Source organism: Xyrauchen texanus, chromosome 30, assembly GCF_025860055.1.
Source record: "Xyrauchen texanus isolate HMW12.3.18 chromosome 30, RBS_HiC_50CHRs, whole genome shotgun sequence".
Classification (NCBI taxonomy): domain Eukaryota; kingdom Metazoa; phylum Chordata; class Actinopteri; order Cypriniformes; family Catostomidae; genus Xyrauchen; species Xyrauchen texanus.
In genome coordinates, this window is record NC_068305.1 from 33,592,521 (window position 1) to 33,607,955 (window position 15,435).

Here is a 15,435-nt window from a genome sequence, read left to right on the forward strand (position 1 = left end):
CTTCTCTCAACATACTTAAGACAATGAGTTGTTAAATATATTTTAGCATATTTGCTATGGCTGTCGACTGTAGTGAACCAAATCCAGAACAAAAACAACAGACCTAAACATTGAGTAATCAAACTATTTAGATGATTGACATTTAAATGTGGTGTGAGTTTAGCCTGTGATGTAATTCCTCAGCCCTTCCATACCTTTCCCTCAATCTATTTTTGTTCCTCAATCTCATTATTTCTTAGGTTCATTACTGAGCAAAATGCGACTTAATCTCCAACTTGCTGTTCATGATATAATCAGTCATTTTGATCCAGAAAACACGAGTACCAAACATTTCCAAAGGAAATCGATTCCTTGTGGGAAAAGCTACATAATAATAATAACCATGTGGGTTATTAAATTATGTTTACGTATATTAAACAGATAAATAATTAGACCAACTTCAATTTTCCAGCTTTCTATTGAGTTCCAGAGGAACTTGTGTTTGGTTGCCTAGGTGCAGTTATGTGACTAACGTTGGTAAGAGTTACAGGGAAAGAGAAGCATGGTCAAATGTCTTTAGGCTATATGTATTTGCAGGTTATTGTTTTTGTAAGGCTAAGAAAAATTGTACCAAATTTAACCATAACACTCATATGGCTCATGCTAAATACCATTTTATTTGGGTTTTTAATAGAACATTTACTATAAATGTCATTTATAATTGGCTTATAAAAGGACTTTCAGGAACTATAAGTCATTTTGCATTTGCAATCTTTGGGACATTTTTGTCTTTTTCATTTTAGTTATTTTGATCATTGTGCCAATGGCATACATTTTGCCAAAGGTGCGAAACCCACTGCAATATTTGATCCCAATGCCACTAAAGCATAAAATCATGTATTAAGCATGTATTTTTATACACAGAACCCTTTTTTAAACCAGGGCCAAAGTGTAGTGGAAAACAGTTTGCGGATTGTTATCCCAATTCCTAGGCTCATACCTAGTTGCTCTCTCTTGTCCTGTGTGTTTGCACTCAGAAAAAGTCCCAATGTCTCTGCAGCTGGACAACAGTCCATGCCATAGTTGACCAAATCATTCTCTGCACTTATATCCACCCATCCCCCATTCTCTAGAATTTAGCATGAAGCTTCAGGGAAGTTTCCTCTTACCAAAGAAAAAATGATGGCCTCAAGAATAGGTCAGAGAATCTCATTAACACAAAACGCTACACAATTCTTCAATGGTTAATAGCTCCATTTGTTTCCAAGAAGAATCTTTGCTCCATCCATCAAAACTGCCTAATCTAATGAGCCCTTTCCTGACAGGCTAAGTAATAATGTCACAGGAAGACCAAAGTTTCTTAATCATCCAAACACTCAAAAACTGGCTTAAACCAGAGACATTTTAGAAGGAGATGATCTGTTTGTTGAAAAATTTAATGACCTACCAGGTAAGGTGTAAATGTTTTCTGATGCTAAAACATCCCAACTTTATATGCAGAGACAACTATAAGTAATCCATTCATAGGTAAATCTTCCTGAAAGATGTAAACACTGCACCGCTATCAAAACTTTGCTCTGTTTATTTGTCCATCCCGAACAGCCCACGCAGAAACATTAGTATGAAGAGTGTTTGCGGAGGGACTATGTGTTTTTTTGACCAATGGCATAAGGGGGTGGGTTCAGAAAACCTGTTTGAAAATGGTCAGTATTCCTTTTTAGTTCCATTTGGTGCCACTTGAGGAGCAGAAATTACACATTTATCTTTAAAGGTACCTAGTTTACACTTCTGTGCCATCAGAAAATACATTTTTAAAGATAAACTACAAAACAAGTTAAATTTAGGCCAGTATATCATTAATATTTTTTTGAGCTTATATAGCTTACATTAATGTGTTTGCAAATCTCCATTGGAGCCACTCTAAAGTGTCAAGCACTGAACACCTGTTGTGTAAGAGCTAATCTACAGCGATAAATGAATAAATTAATTGACAAAACTGACAGTGTAGGGGAGTCATAGGCCATGAGAAAAATCAATCATTCAGCTCTTGTGACAAGTGGAACGCTGCTTCCCCACGATAAACAAAAACAACATGTAGCAGATACTTTTTTCTTATGCTTTCAGAATGAAATATAAAAAAAGATAGAGGGTGTCATGTTTTCCCTTGGCTGAATAACATTCGACTTGCCAGAGTAAACTGCGCCAGATGTTACGCCAGGCGCTGAGGCCAATTTATTTTTCTTCCATATGGAATTAATTTCGTGCAAGAATTTTCTCACTTAGATATTTAATAAATTTCTGTAGCTAAAAATATAAGGGAGAGGTACTTAAGACTAGTAAAGTGTGCTATTCTGTGGGGTTAAATACCTGGCCATATGAAATTTTCTAAAATTTCTAATTGCATGCTTTTAATACTATGTATTTTAAAACATGGTTAAAAACCCCATTATTATGTCCCTTTTGCCTTTCCGTAGTTCACTGTTTATTTTTTATTATTTATTTATTTTATTTAAAATTGAAATGTTATGTCTAATGTTAAAATGTATGTTTTCTTTGTGATTACATTTTTTTTATTGATTCACACATCAAACAAAGCCAGCACACCACTAAAAATCCTAGGTTGTGTCTCCGTCTTCTGATTGGCATTGCCAGCATGTGGGTGTGTCTTTAAGACCAAGCATATACAATCTAGAAGGTGTCCAATAGAATCTATGTACAATCTTGAATTGCATAAGGAGAAACTTTGCATCTCTAGATGTAGACTTGACATTTTTTAGAATCCTAGACCTTACTACTTCCTCCAAGTATAGATTTTTCTCCTATAATCTCTTGACAGAAATTAAAGCTCCATCCCCCAGATTGAATTAGCAGGGAGTAATACACTGATGCCTCATGACATTTTCCAAAAGCAGTTATCACCACTCCCAGACTATCTACCACTTTAGGGGGGTGTATGCTACTCCCAAAAATAGTACAGTGCAGGTTGCGCAGCTGTAAATACCTAAAGAACTGAGATCTGGGAATCACAAAATGTTGAACCAAATTTTCAAAGGATCTCAACACTCGACTCTCATTTAGGACACCGAGTGAATTAACCTCCCTCACAATCCACTCTGACCAGCAGGGGACTTATTAATACGTAATTTTGGGTTCAGCCAAATACTCAAGGCAACATTTAAATAAATGTCTGATTTAAACACTGGACACTTTTGTCCATACCGAGTGCAAATGTGAGATAAAGGGGTGTAAATTAAATTCTCAGATTAGTTTGATAGAAAGGCTTTGCAATGGTGAAATAGGGGAAAGAACTTCCTGTTCAATACAAACCCAGGGAGGGGCTCTCTCAAGTGAAAGTGACCAATGAGTCAAATATCTGAGACTGAATGCATAATAATAAAACTAAATCTTGGGTAGGCCCAGCCAACCTTTGTCAATCGGCCTATGCAACTTACTCGATGAAATCTGGGATGTTTACCATTCCAAATTAAGGACTTCACTATGCTGTCAAATTGCTTGAAATAAGAGAGGGGGACATTTACAAGGAAAGACTGTAGCAAGTAGTTTAATTTTGGAATACAATTTTAATAACATTAACCTTCCCAATCATAGATAAATGTAATGAAGCCCACCTGCCCAGAATGCTCGAAAACCTTTTTTTATTAAATTAAAAAAAGTTAAAATTAGCTCTAACTAAATCGCACAAATTTGCTGGGAATAAAATACCCAAATACTTAATGCCCTGTGTGGGCCACTCGAAGGCACCCGGTTGAAAAGCCATTATGGACAGTATACTGTCAGAGCCAAAGCTTCAGATTTAGACCAATTAACTCTGCATCCTGAAAATTTTGAAAAGGAATTAATAATTCTGTGGAGGCAAGGCCTAGATCTAGTAGGGTCAGAGACAAATAATATAATATCATCTGCATAAAGAAAAAGCTTATGCGCCACACCTTCTGCTTCCACCCCTGGAAAATCATCCTCCTTTCTTATCGCAGCTCCTAATGGTTCCAGGGCAAGACAAAACAATAATGGAGAAAGAGGGCAACCCTTCAAGGTACCCCTATCCAGAGTAAAATAATCTGAAATTAATCTATTCATTTGTGCCGCCACTACCGGGTGTCTATAAAGTAACTTAATCCAACCAATAGCAGTATTTCCGAACCTGTACATTTCCAAAATCTTAAAAAGATAACCCCATTCTATCATATCAAATGCCTTTTCGGTGTCAAGTGAGATGGCAGCAACCAGAGTCTGATCATTCGCTACTGACCACCTGATATTAATGAAATGCCTAATGTTATTAGAAGAGCTATGGCCCTGAATAAATCCCACCTGATCTATATGTATAAGAGATGTCATAACTTAATCGGTTAGCCAAAATTTTTTACAATATTTTAACATCTAGCTGGATCAGGGAAATTGAACAGTAACTCTTACACTTGCTTGGATCTTTGTCCTTTTTAAGAATCAGACTGAACCGGAATTGCATCATAGTTGGCGGAAGCTTTCCATTCTTTAATGACTCTGTATAAATTCTAGCAAATTTGAAGCCAGTTCTGAAGCATAAGATAAAAAAGCCATCTGGCACTGGAGCCTTGCCTGAAGGCAAGGCCTTAATTACCTTGCCAAGCTCCTCCTAGGTTATGTCAGAATCAAGATAATTATTTTGCTCAGACGTCAGTTTAGGAAGTTCTAAGTCCTCATCAGTAGACGAAGATGTTATGTTAACCTTTCTTCTTTTTATGGGGTGCCCCAAGCCATTCACATTCCACATGGACAGTGACAATCCAGTGACAATTCCACATGGACAGTGACAAACCCAAAAAAGATGCTCAGTTTCCTCGGACAGTCAAGTGAATGTTCAGTGAGCCAGTCTACTAGGCTGCAACGTGAGTACCACAAAATAACTTACTCCGTTGACTTTATGAAGGACATCGCTTTTTGGGGACATGTGAATGTTGTAAGAGTTTCTTGCATTCCTTGAATCGATCACGTTTCTCTTGTTGCATTTGCAAAGTCTGAGAACAAGAAAATGCTGTGGTTCTTCTAAGAAAGCCTTCCTTTATTCCTCACCTCACGTAACACGAGGTCTTTATCGGATGATCTAAAAAATGTGGCCAGAATTTATCCGGGCCTGTCTCCCTCAGCAGATCGCCGAGACCTTCCTGACCCTCTTTGACTTTGACAGATAATTCCCTCTCCGATGACTTCAGATAATCAATCCATTTCTCGACATTCCCCACTCTTGTAACCATTTCAGTGAATTTCGTCTCCATGGCAGTGATCGATCAACGTATTACAGCAAGATCCTCCAAGTCAGCAACGATCTTCATCAGCATTGATGGCATGTTCAACATTTCTCGCCGAATTTCCCTCAATTATCTGACCCAATCGACTCCCAGGCTCGGGATCTCCTGTTTTTCTTTTAATGTCTCCAGAGCCCGAGGATTTTGAATTCTTTGACATATTGTCCACCTAGAACAGTTATGGAACAGAGTGTATCGAATCTCACCGTTTTATGATATTAATAGTGTTTAAACTAGCAAAGTGCGAAGATCTTGCCGTTCACACATCGAACCTCACATGGCGCCACGTGACTCCAATTTTTCTGATGTTTTTAACTTAGTTTAGAAGATAACAGAATGTAAATATACTAAAATATGTGTTTATAAGAAAAAAATATTTGCTAGATTTTGCAATGTTTGCTTGGTTCATGGCATTGTGTCTTAAAAAAGAGTTTAACAAAAAATTACTCTTTGTTTTAAGGGTTATATATATAAATTGTCGAACCTCAGATTGAAGAGGAACAATTCGGTTTTCGTCCTGGCCGTGGAACGACGGACCAGATCTTTACTCTCGCAATGATCCTGGAGGGGGCCTGGGAGTATGCCCATCCGGTCTACATGTGTTTTGTGGATCGGGAGAAGGCGTATGACCGGGTCCCCCGGGAGAGACTGTGGGAGGTGCTGCGGGAGTACGGGGTGGGGGGGTCCCTTCTTAGGGCGATCCAATCCCTGTACGTCCAAAGTGAGAGCTGTGTCCGGGTCCTCGGCACGAAGTCGAGTTCATTCCATGTGGGGGTTGGTCTCCGCCAAGGTTGGGGAAGGTGTGCGGTTCGGTGGGCTGGGGATCTCATCGCTGCTTTTTGCAGATGATGTTGTCTTCATGTCATCATGGGTCCGTGACCTTCAGCTCTCACTGGATCGCTTGGCAGTCGAGTGTGAAGCAGCTGGGATGAGGATTAGCACCTCTAAATCTGAGGCCATGGTTCTCAGCAGGAAACCGATGAGAATCGGGGCAGCGGGGGCGGTATTGCATTCGCTCTATCACACCGTTGTCACGAAAAGAGAGCTGAGCCGAAAGGCAAAGCTCTCAATCTACCGGTCAATTTTTGTTCCTACCCTCACCTATGGTCATGAAGGTTGGGTCATGACTGAAAGAACTAGGTTGTGAGTACAAGCGGTGAAATGGGCTTCCTCAGAAGGATGGCGGGCTTCTCCCTTAGAGATAGGGTGAGGAGCTCAGTCATCCGTGAGGAGCTCGGAGTAGAGCCACTGCTCCTTTGCGTCGAAAGGAGTCAGTTGAGGTGGTTTGGGCATATGGTAAGGATGCCCCCTGGCCGCCTCCCTAGGGAGGTGTTTCAGGCACGTCCAGCTGGGAGGAGGCCTCGGGGAAGACCCAGGACTAGGTGGAGAGATTACATCTCCACACTGGCCTGGGAACGCCTCGGGGTCCCCCAGTCAGAGCTGGTTAATGTGGCTCGGGATAGGGAAGTTTGGGGCCCCCTGCTGGAGCAGCTGCCCCCGCAACCCGACTTCGGATAAGCGGTTGAAGATGGATGGATGGATATATAAATATTTGAAAATGACCAGAGAAATATTGATATTAACAGCTTATATTGTGTGTTAAAATAGCTGCTTTAACAAAAGACATAAAAAACGAAATAAATACAGCTTCATTCATTCAGGAGCTTCAAGGAAGTTAGCTGTAGTTTTATATACTGTATATGCCTCTGGTTTACTGTCTACTGCCTAAAGCTGCACTGGAGCACAAACAGTCTACTTGGGTCAGATGAATCTTTGGGATGGGGCTGCAGCTGCCCGAACCATGAGGGTTTTTACTGCCTCTTCATCCTTTTTCTCATCTGACGAATTGTGTGGTGTGTGTTTTTTCTGTTGGTTATCCATGTCTAATCGCCTCATTTCTCCAATACATGCTTTCCATCTCTCATTCAAATACGCGAGAGCGATGGAAGCATCTCTTTCACTGTTTGGAACAACATACTAGCACTTAAATCATACTAGTTCGGCCATAGCTGTATATTTCAGACACAGTAAGTGTAGTATGGTTGTATGCTATTGTGAACACAGCCACTGAGTCTGCGTGGCGGCAACTCTCTGCTCGTGTTAAAGCAAGGAAGGGGCGATGCCACAGCTCCATGAAACCATAGGGTTATGTAGACACACAGTTTGGGAATGAGTGAGCCGAGGCTATCTATGTTCCTCGTTGGTAGGTCTGTCACCCCTCCACCTTTCTTAATCGGCAAATGTGTCAAACCTCCGACTGAAGAGAGCGAGATCTCAGCAAAATAGTCTGCATGTATAACGCCCTCTGCCAAAATTTAGTTGTTTGGAGTCTGCTAGTGTGGCATCATCATAATCTCTCATCCTAGTTTGCCGTTTATAGAGGGGTTTTGGGCACTTGTTACTTTGGCCAGGCTGGGAGACCAGCAATAATTTTAGGCAAGTTTATTATGTATTTTTCAGCAGGCTATACATTTTGACATCATTATAGCATGGGAATTGATTACATTTTTGGGGACTGAACATCTCTATGATAGTTATATTGGTATGACATTAACCTTTTAGGAAATGTTATATTTAAACAACTACAATTGTTTATTACAAAATGGAAAATGGGCAATGACCACAAGACAAGCTTTGCAAACAGATTATGTAAAAAATGTCTAGACGGCCCTCCAATTGCTAATTTTAGACAATTACTTCAGTGCCCAAATAAATGCTGCTTTTGTAAGGCTGAGGTTTATAGTGAATAATGGCTGAAGTTCAAAATAAAGTTTAAATTCCATTCAAAAGTGTGCTTTCATTTTAATGTGTGTATTCTAATACACAAATATTCTCAAGGTTAGAGGGAAATGTGGCTTATATGGAACTGTTGATTTTTTATTAATTTTTTTCTGGAAAAAAGATCATTATAACATCAAAACCGCAAAATGTTTCCTTTTTCAAATTCAGACTTACTACACTGTAAGTAATGAAAAATTAGAGGAGTGTTCAGACTAGACAGTAGCACAGATTTACAAGAAAGTGATTTGTGAATGTTTTTCAAAGATTCCCTCAACTATGGATAATATAACAAAACATAACATGGCACTTTTTGAAATGAGACAGACATTAGCTTCCTTTTTTCAAATTCAGACTTACTACATGGTTAGTAATGAAAAACTAGAGGAGAGTTCTGACTAGACAGTAGTACAGACCTTGGGATATTTTATTGGATGTTTTTGCTGGACATTTCACTCTGCAAGAAAGTGATTTGTGAATGTTTTTCAAAGATTCCCTCAACTATGGATAACATAAAAAAATGTGACATTACATTTTCATAACATAACATAACATGGCACTTTTAGGAATGAGACAGACTTTAGCTAGCCTTAAATGAGTGGTTCTTGCTTCAAGAGATAGATTTTACATTGGCATAATGTAAAATTAATGGATTTACTTGTTTCTAAATGTCTCTTGAATTTCAATGGCTTCATGCTCATACTTTCTTTTACCTTGTCACTCAACCTGTTGGTCTGATTTGGCTAGCTTCTACCAAGTGTATGACAAATTGGCACATAAATACATAGAGTCTGATTGGATGCACAGCCAACAACAAAAAAATTGGCAAGCATTTTCTTTCAAGCTATTTTGATAGGCCTATTTATTCTGCCACACTAATTGTTAGTTACATTTTATTTTTTCCCCCACTGTCCGTGGCCCTATCAGAACAGACCTGCAACCCATTCTTGGGTCACTACCTACCAGTTGAGAGTCTTGGTTTTAGACCACGAGAGGAAGTCGAATGAGAAAGCAGACGATGAGCTACAATGAAAAAAAAATTCCATTGGCTCTCAAAAATAATTTTTGACTGACAACTGTTTTGGCACATTCTGGTTTGTAATGGAAGATATGGAGCACATTATCTGATGTGTGCTCCAAAGGAGCCACAACTTCATCTTTCCTTGCACAGCTGTTTAAATATAATTTCCCATGAAGCTTTCTCAGTTGCCCCATTTTCAGTTTGCAAACAGTCTCTTTACTGGTGCATTGCGTCAAACAGAACTAATAGCTCACTTATGGAACCCTGTTTCATGACGCCAACATTTCAGCCACCTGTAAGGTCATGATATACATTCCGACAGCATGGCCAGACATTGCAGATATCCTGTTCAACATAACACTGATTTTTAGCCAGTGCTCAGGGGAGTATAATTCGCACATACAATTTAACAGACTATAAACCAGGATCGCAATCTCACAGTTAATAGTCTCAGAGAGAGGTCTGTCTAGAAAAGTGTCAAGTTAAACAAAACCAGAACCTCTGGACAGACCTGTTCAGCATCTTGGTAACCTTGATTTTGGAATAATTTACAGCAAAGGTTGCGTTTACATACACGATCTTACATTGATTATGCAAAATAAGTTGACAATGTGTAAGGTCATGTAAACGCCTTTAACAGTTTTTCTTTATCGGGGTAAGGTCAGAAACAGATTAAGCATAAACCAATTTGCACGCATAGATTTTTATACATTACCCAAATTACATGTTGCATGTAATCGAATTTACTGGTGTTCTTACCGAGTTAAGTGTTGTGCAAAACAAAAACAGTCAATCTGATTATTTAAATGCCATGTAAATATGGTTTTCTTTTATTTGTTTGTATTTTTTATTTTTTTGAATGAGCCATTTTTGGTAGTTATCAGTGTTATAGTGTGCATGTAAACACACTTATTGACATTGTCCAAGGGGTCAAAGTTTAACTGGTTCACATGGTCCAGTTAGCACCTGCTTGTAAAAGCTGTAACAACACAATCTCGACCCAAAAACATCTTTCTCCATTGACAGCCATTCAAAAGTAGCCATACTGTATATTCTGATGAAATATCATCTTTTTTTTCTTCTTTTTTTTTAGGCAATCTAAATGATTACTTTTTGTTTATTTATTTTTTCTCTTAAATTAAATAATTGAATCCATGCTGCAGAAATTGTTTAAAAATGTAATTGAAAAAACATGGACAGCATAATTATTTGGATTTTATTATTCAGACACACTCAAATACTCCTTACTAAAACCATATGGAGGAGGAAATGCTTCTCTCAAAACAAGTGCCATCAGAGTTTTGGCAGATGCATCAGTGTAATGCTTACTGTAAATAAATAATAAAATTAAAAACTGTTCTGGTATGTCAGCTGCTGTAAACAGGGGTTAAGGATGACAAGTATGTTCAAAATGGAGAATGAAGGTTTACATCAAACTCAAAAAGATCTGATAGGGATGCCCACTGGAAGAAAAAAAACACACACATTGATGGATGGATGGAACAATGAAACCTTTTCAACCCTGATTTATTGACTAAATTGTTTTGTTACATTTTTTAACATGCTTTTTAAGGGCTCATTGCCTCAAGATATTTTCTACTAGAGTTAATATACATTTGTTGTTTTCTTCAATTAATGGCTAAAGCTTTGGAAAGTCTGAGCTGTTTAGCTTGAAATCATCTGTGAATGACATGGACAAACAAATCCAAATGAATTTATCTTCCAGCCATTCTATCCAAAGACTATTTTATCTAAATATGAACACATAATTAATTATTTGGACTAGTCCCCTTTTCGATTAGCAAGCAAAAAAAAAATTTACCATAGGGTTAAAAAGTAGAAATGTGCAGCTTGTATAACCATTAAAAGTTGAACTCAGGTCTTTGGTGCCCCAGGACCTCATTCCACCTGCTTTACCTCATTAATTGTTTGAGTCTTCAATTACCAAAAGTGTATAGGGTCTTGAGAGATCTGAGATATGTAATAGTGTAACAGGATATATTTCCACTTCTATAAATCATATTTTTTAGAATTATTTAATCTATTTATATTTTCTATCACAGTAAATCTATTTCTTTGTTTATTAAAACAAACGAGTGCCATATTCATTCAAATTACTACTATATCGTGTCATGTTTGGGAGCTCTGTAGCAGATCCCTTATGAGCTACCATCACCACACTTTGTACACATATAGATCTCATCAAGACGGACAACTTTCATGATGACAGTCATAAGCTCTGCCCAACAGGAAGTCTGCCATTTTTTATTTTTTAAAAAATGCATACTCTGGAATTTGAAATACTCCTCCTAGGGATTTCATGTTAGAGGTACCAAATGTGGGCAACATCAAGTGACTTTGACAATGCAAAATTGTGAACAGATTTTTGATATATCGAATGGAGTTACCGTGGTGACATGATAAATTACATATCTTCTTTGTGTTTAAGTTGATTTGAGTTAATATATGTTATTAAAAATTATGTTAACTGTTCAGCCGGTTCCCGCCTCCTGTAGCACCCCCTTTAAAATGGGTGTGTTAGATGGCCTGTGTAGCACCCCCATTTTCACCTACATTGACCAAAATTGGTACATGTATAGTTCTCATCAAGCCAGACAACTTTCATGATTATAGTCATTAGGTCCACCCAACAGGAAGTCTGACATTTTGTATTTTTTTTAACTTGTCTCTGAACTTTTAAATACTCCTCCTAGGTGATTCATGAGAGTGTCACCACATTTGGACAACATTATTCCAAGACACTGAAAATGCTAAATTCCAAACAGATTTTTATATATCGAACAGTGTTGTCATGGTGAGGCATTAAAATAGTGCAGAAAAAATGGCAAACAGGAAGTGTTTCATATCTTCTGTGTCCAATGTGTTATTTAGATCAAAATTAAGATATATGTTTAGTATTGGGGGCTAATCACGTGGATTTGACACCAACTGGCAGCAGGAAGTGTGGCTCTTACAACAGACTTTAAAATAGTCCTCTTATATTTACCCAAATTTCTTCAAAATTGTTTAGAATAATGCCAAATGCATGTGTCCATTGTATTGCATTGACATTATTCCTGTGGGTGAATTTTCACAGACAAGGTTAGTAAGTGATCTATCATGTTAACACATACATATAATGTGTCTTGGGGCTATAGTTTCGAAACAATATTGTAGTTTGAAGTATTAATTGTAAACTGTGATTTATGTTTGTTTTACTAACTGAGGGATGACAGAATTATTGTCTGAGGCTGTCAACAGCAAATGTTGGGTAGTAATGGTCTATGTTATCAGATTACAAAAATCAAGTACTTGTAATTAGATTATATTTTATTTAACATATGGATGATACTATCTATCAGTCTCAACTATAATTTCATTTTTACTGATGTTTAAAGAACGTTTGATTAATGCTCAGCGATTAATGCTATTTGCTTACCAGTTTCTATTTTTTTATTTTTCTTAGAAATAACAGAATTGGTCAGAACTATCAGTAAACAGTGAAATATCATGAACTTCACAATCATTTCCTTGCATTGCACTCCATCTAAGACAACCTGGAGGTTAACATTCACACAGTTAAACAAACCCAAATGTTATGTAACACAATCTCTACAGTATCATCATCATCACACTGGGCATGCCTGAAGGGTTTACATGATATACAATTTGTCATTTTATTCAATTACTATATTGCAAACAATGCCACACATGAGACTGTATGGAGACATTGGAGGCGTTTACACAGTATATGAGTCAACAAAATCAGTTGGAGCTTCCTTGAGAGGTCCTCAGAGCACAATTAGAAAAAAATGGGATTGTGGGCTGAAGAAGGAGGGTCTTGGCTTTTCTGCTGAGTTTTTCATTTGTGGTTGCCTGTGAGGAGACTTCGGGGAGGGACAGGGCTTGACTAGCAAGTATAGCTAACAGGGTCCAGATGGCATATTTGGAAAGGGGGTCAGGGGCTGTTACTACAGCTGCTGGTTGTGCTGGACCAAGGCAGGACAGTGGAAAATCATATTATAATCATTGTATTAGCTGAAAGTTTTGGATGTACACAAAAACCTAGAATTAGTTGCAGTATATTAATAATAATAATAATAATGAAGAAGAATTAGTCTTAATTTGTTCTGATTAAATTGTCCTTTGTTTTGTTTGTTTCCAGTAAAGAAAAATCTATAAAAAGATATAGACTTGTTTTGAGACAGTATATCTTAAGTATATTTTGTCACTGCACTTGCAGATTTTTTCCCTCTTATTTTAAGTATAAAAACAAACAAAATACACATATTTTTATTTTTAATTAGATGTAGTCTCTGAAGACTAGTCTAAATATCTTAGACGATTTTGCTTCTCAAATAAATTCATTTTATTTTAAGGTTGTAGGTTTATATATATATATATATATATATATATATATATATATATTTGTTTTATTATTATTATTTATTTATGTATTTTTTTTTACTGGAAAAGACAACAGTACTCATTCAAATTGTTATAATAAAGTGCACTTCACTACATGAAATGCATCAGTTTTGAGTCATTACAGTTTATTTTTTACATAATTTTTACAAGACAAAACAGGCCATTGTAGCCTTGTCACTGTTGTCACAGTTCATGCATTGAGACATTGAATCAGTTATTATTGTGAATAAGTCGAAATGGCAACTCAACTGCTCCACATCAAAGCAGCTTTATTTCACAATATATACAAATTAACAAGCTCATGTGGACATGCAAATAAGAACATCCAGACCACAAATCTAACACTGATGCCTCCCTCTGACAACCCCACAGCCTCATACTGGGACTAAAAGCCGCAACTCATCCAGACTCATTAAGTGCCATTGAATTCAGCTGGAGCAGGGAGAACTTGCTTGATTTGCATTTGACAATTATCTCATTGACTTCCGGGGATAGATCTTGGATCACACTACACAGGGTCTAGATTCATTAAACTGCTTTGTGGGGCAACCTATGAGGAGATTTTATATAGACAGTATGCCATGTTTGTAAGTGATATTTGCTGTTGTGCTTCATGGTTTCTTCTGAGCTTGTTTTCAAAGGTCTAAACTCATTTGATTAGGCTCCCAAGTAAATATCAGAGCAAAGTACTGTGATGGGGCCAAGAGTTTTTGGACTGATGGCGAGCATCACATGACCTTGATTTAACGGCTCTCTCTGGTGCAATTCACACACATTCTCCAGCTTTCCACACATGCCTGACCTGCTTCATGCATATCTTTACAAAAATGTTTTTCAAGAAGAATTTTTGCTTTGTCCTACTTTTGAACTTTTGACCCAACTCCGCTGTGGAAATTCCATTCTATCACTCTGAATCTTATGATGATATGGTTGAATTATGAATAACTCCATGAGTGACTTACTAGCTGCATTTGTTTTTCTTGTTGAAAGATCCAGCTGAAATCTATATGATGGTTTCTGGCTTTGAAACATGTAGCTGGTTTCCAGCTGGCATTATTTGGTCCAAGCCTGATTTAAGTGGCTGAGCAGGTAGACTATCCTAAACCTGCAACAAATCAGCTACCATGTTTTAAAACCCAGTTTGATTAGCTTATGTTGGTAAACCTAAAGCTCTTGTCCACCATCGTGCCAACTTTCTTTATTGTTGAAAAATGGCTACATTTGAATCTGGTCCTGTTAACAGTTATGGTTTCTTTTTCCATTGTGTTGCTGCAAAATCAGGATTAGAATGCACTGATTGGGCAAGAATCCAATCGTGTGTCGACAGGTCACTTAAGCCATTCCATCAGAATGGTTCTCTGTCCTCCTGAGTATGGTTAGCTAACCATGCTTGGAAATCCAGGCAGGGAACCGTTTTTATTCGCACCATACCAAACTGTGCTCAACTAGAAATGCTATTGGAACGGTTACTCACCATGCACAGAGGCATTTGTCCCGAGAGAGGAAAGGTGCTTCTAGAATCTTTCTCTATGATGGCCAATCAAAAGTAGCTGTGTATTTCTGACAAAATATAGATTTTTGAAAGCAACATGGGTTGCAGGGTAAATGAAATGAATAGCAAGGCTAAAGCATGACACCAGATTTGTCTAGCTTTATTGCAATCTACAGTCTAATCTGTTTAGCATCTTCGGTCATTACAACGATTCAGATTATTAAACACGTTTACACGGAGTATGTTGTTTTACAATTATTTAAACAGTTAAACAATTATGAAGCACAAAATGATTGATTAAAAACCCATTTTTATCCCAACAGATATCATAATAAATCAAACTATTTAAAACACAATCTGCACTGTCCTGACATTTATAAAGAATACTCGTCCTGTGGTTAATGTCTTCATTATTGGTGACCCCTGCTTTA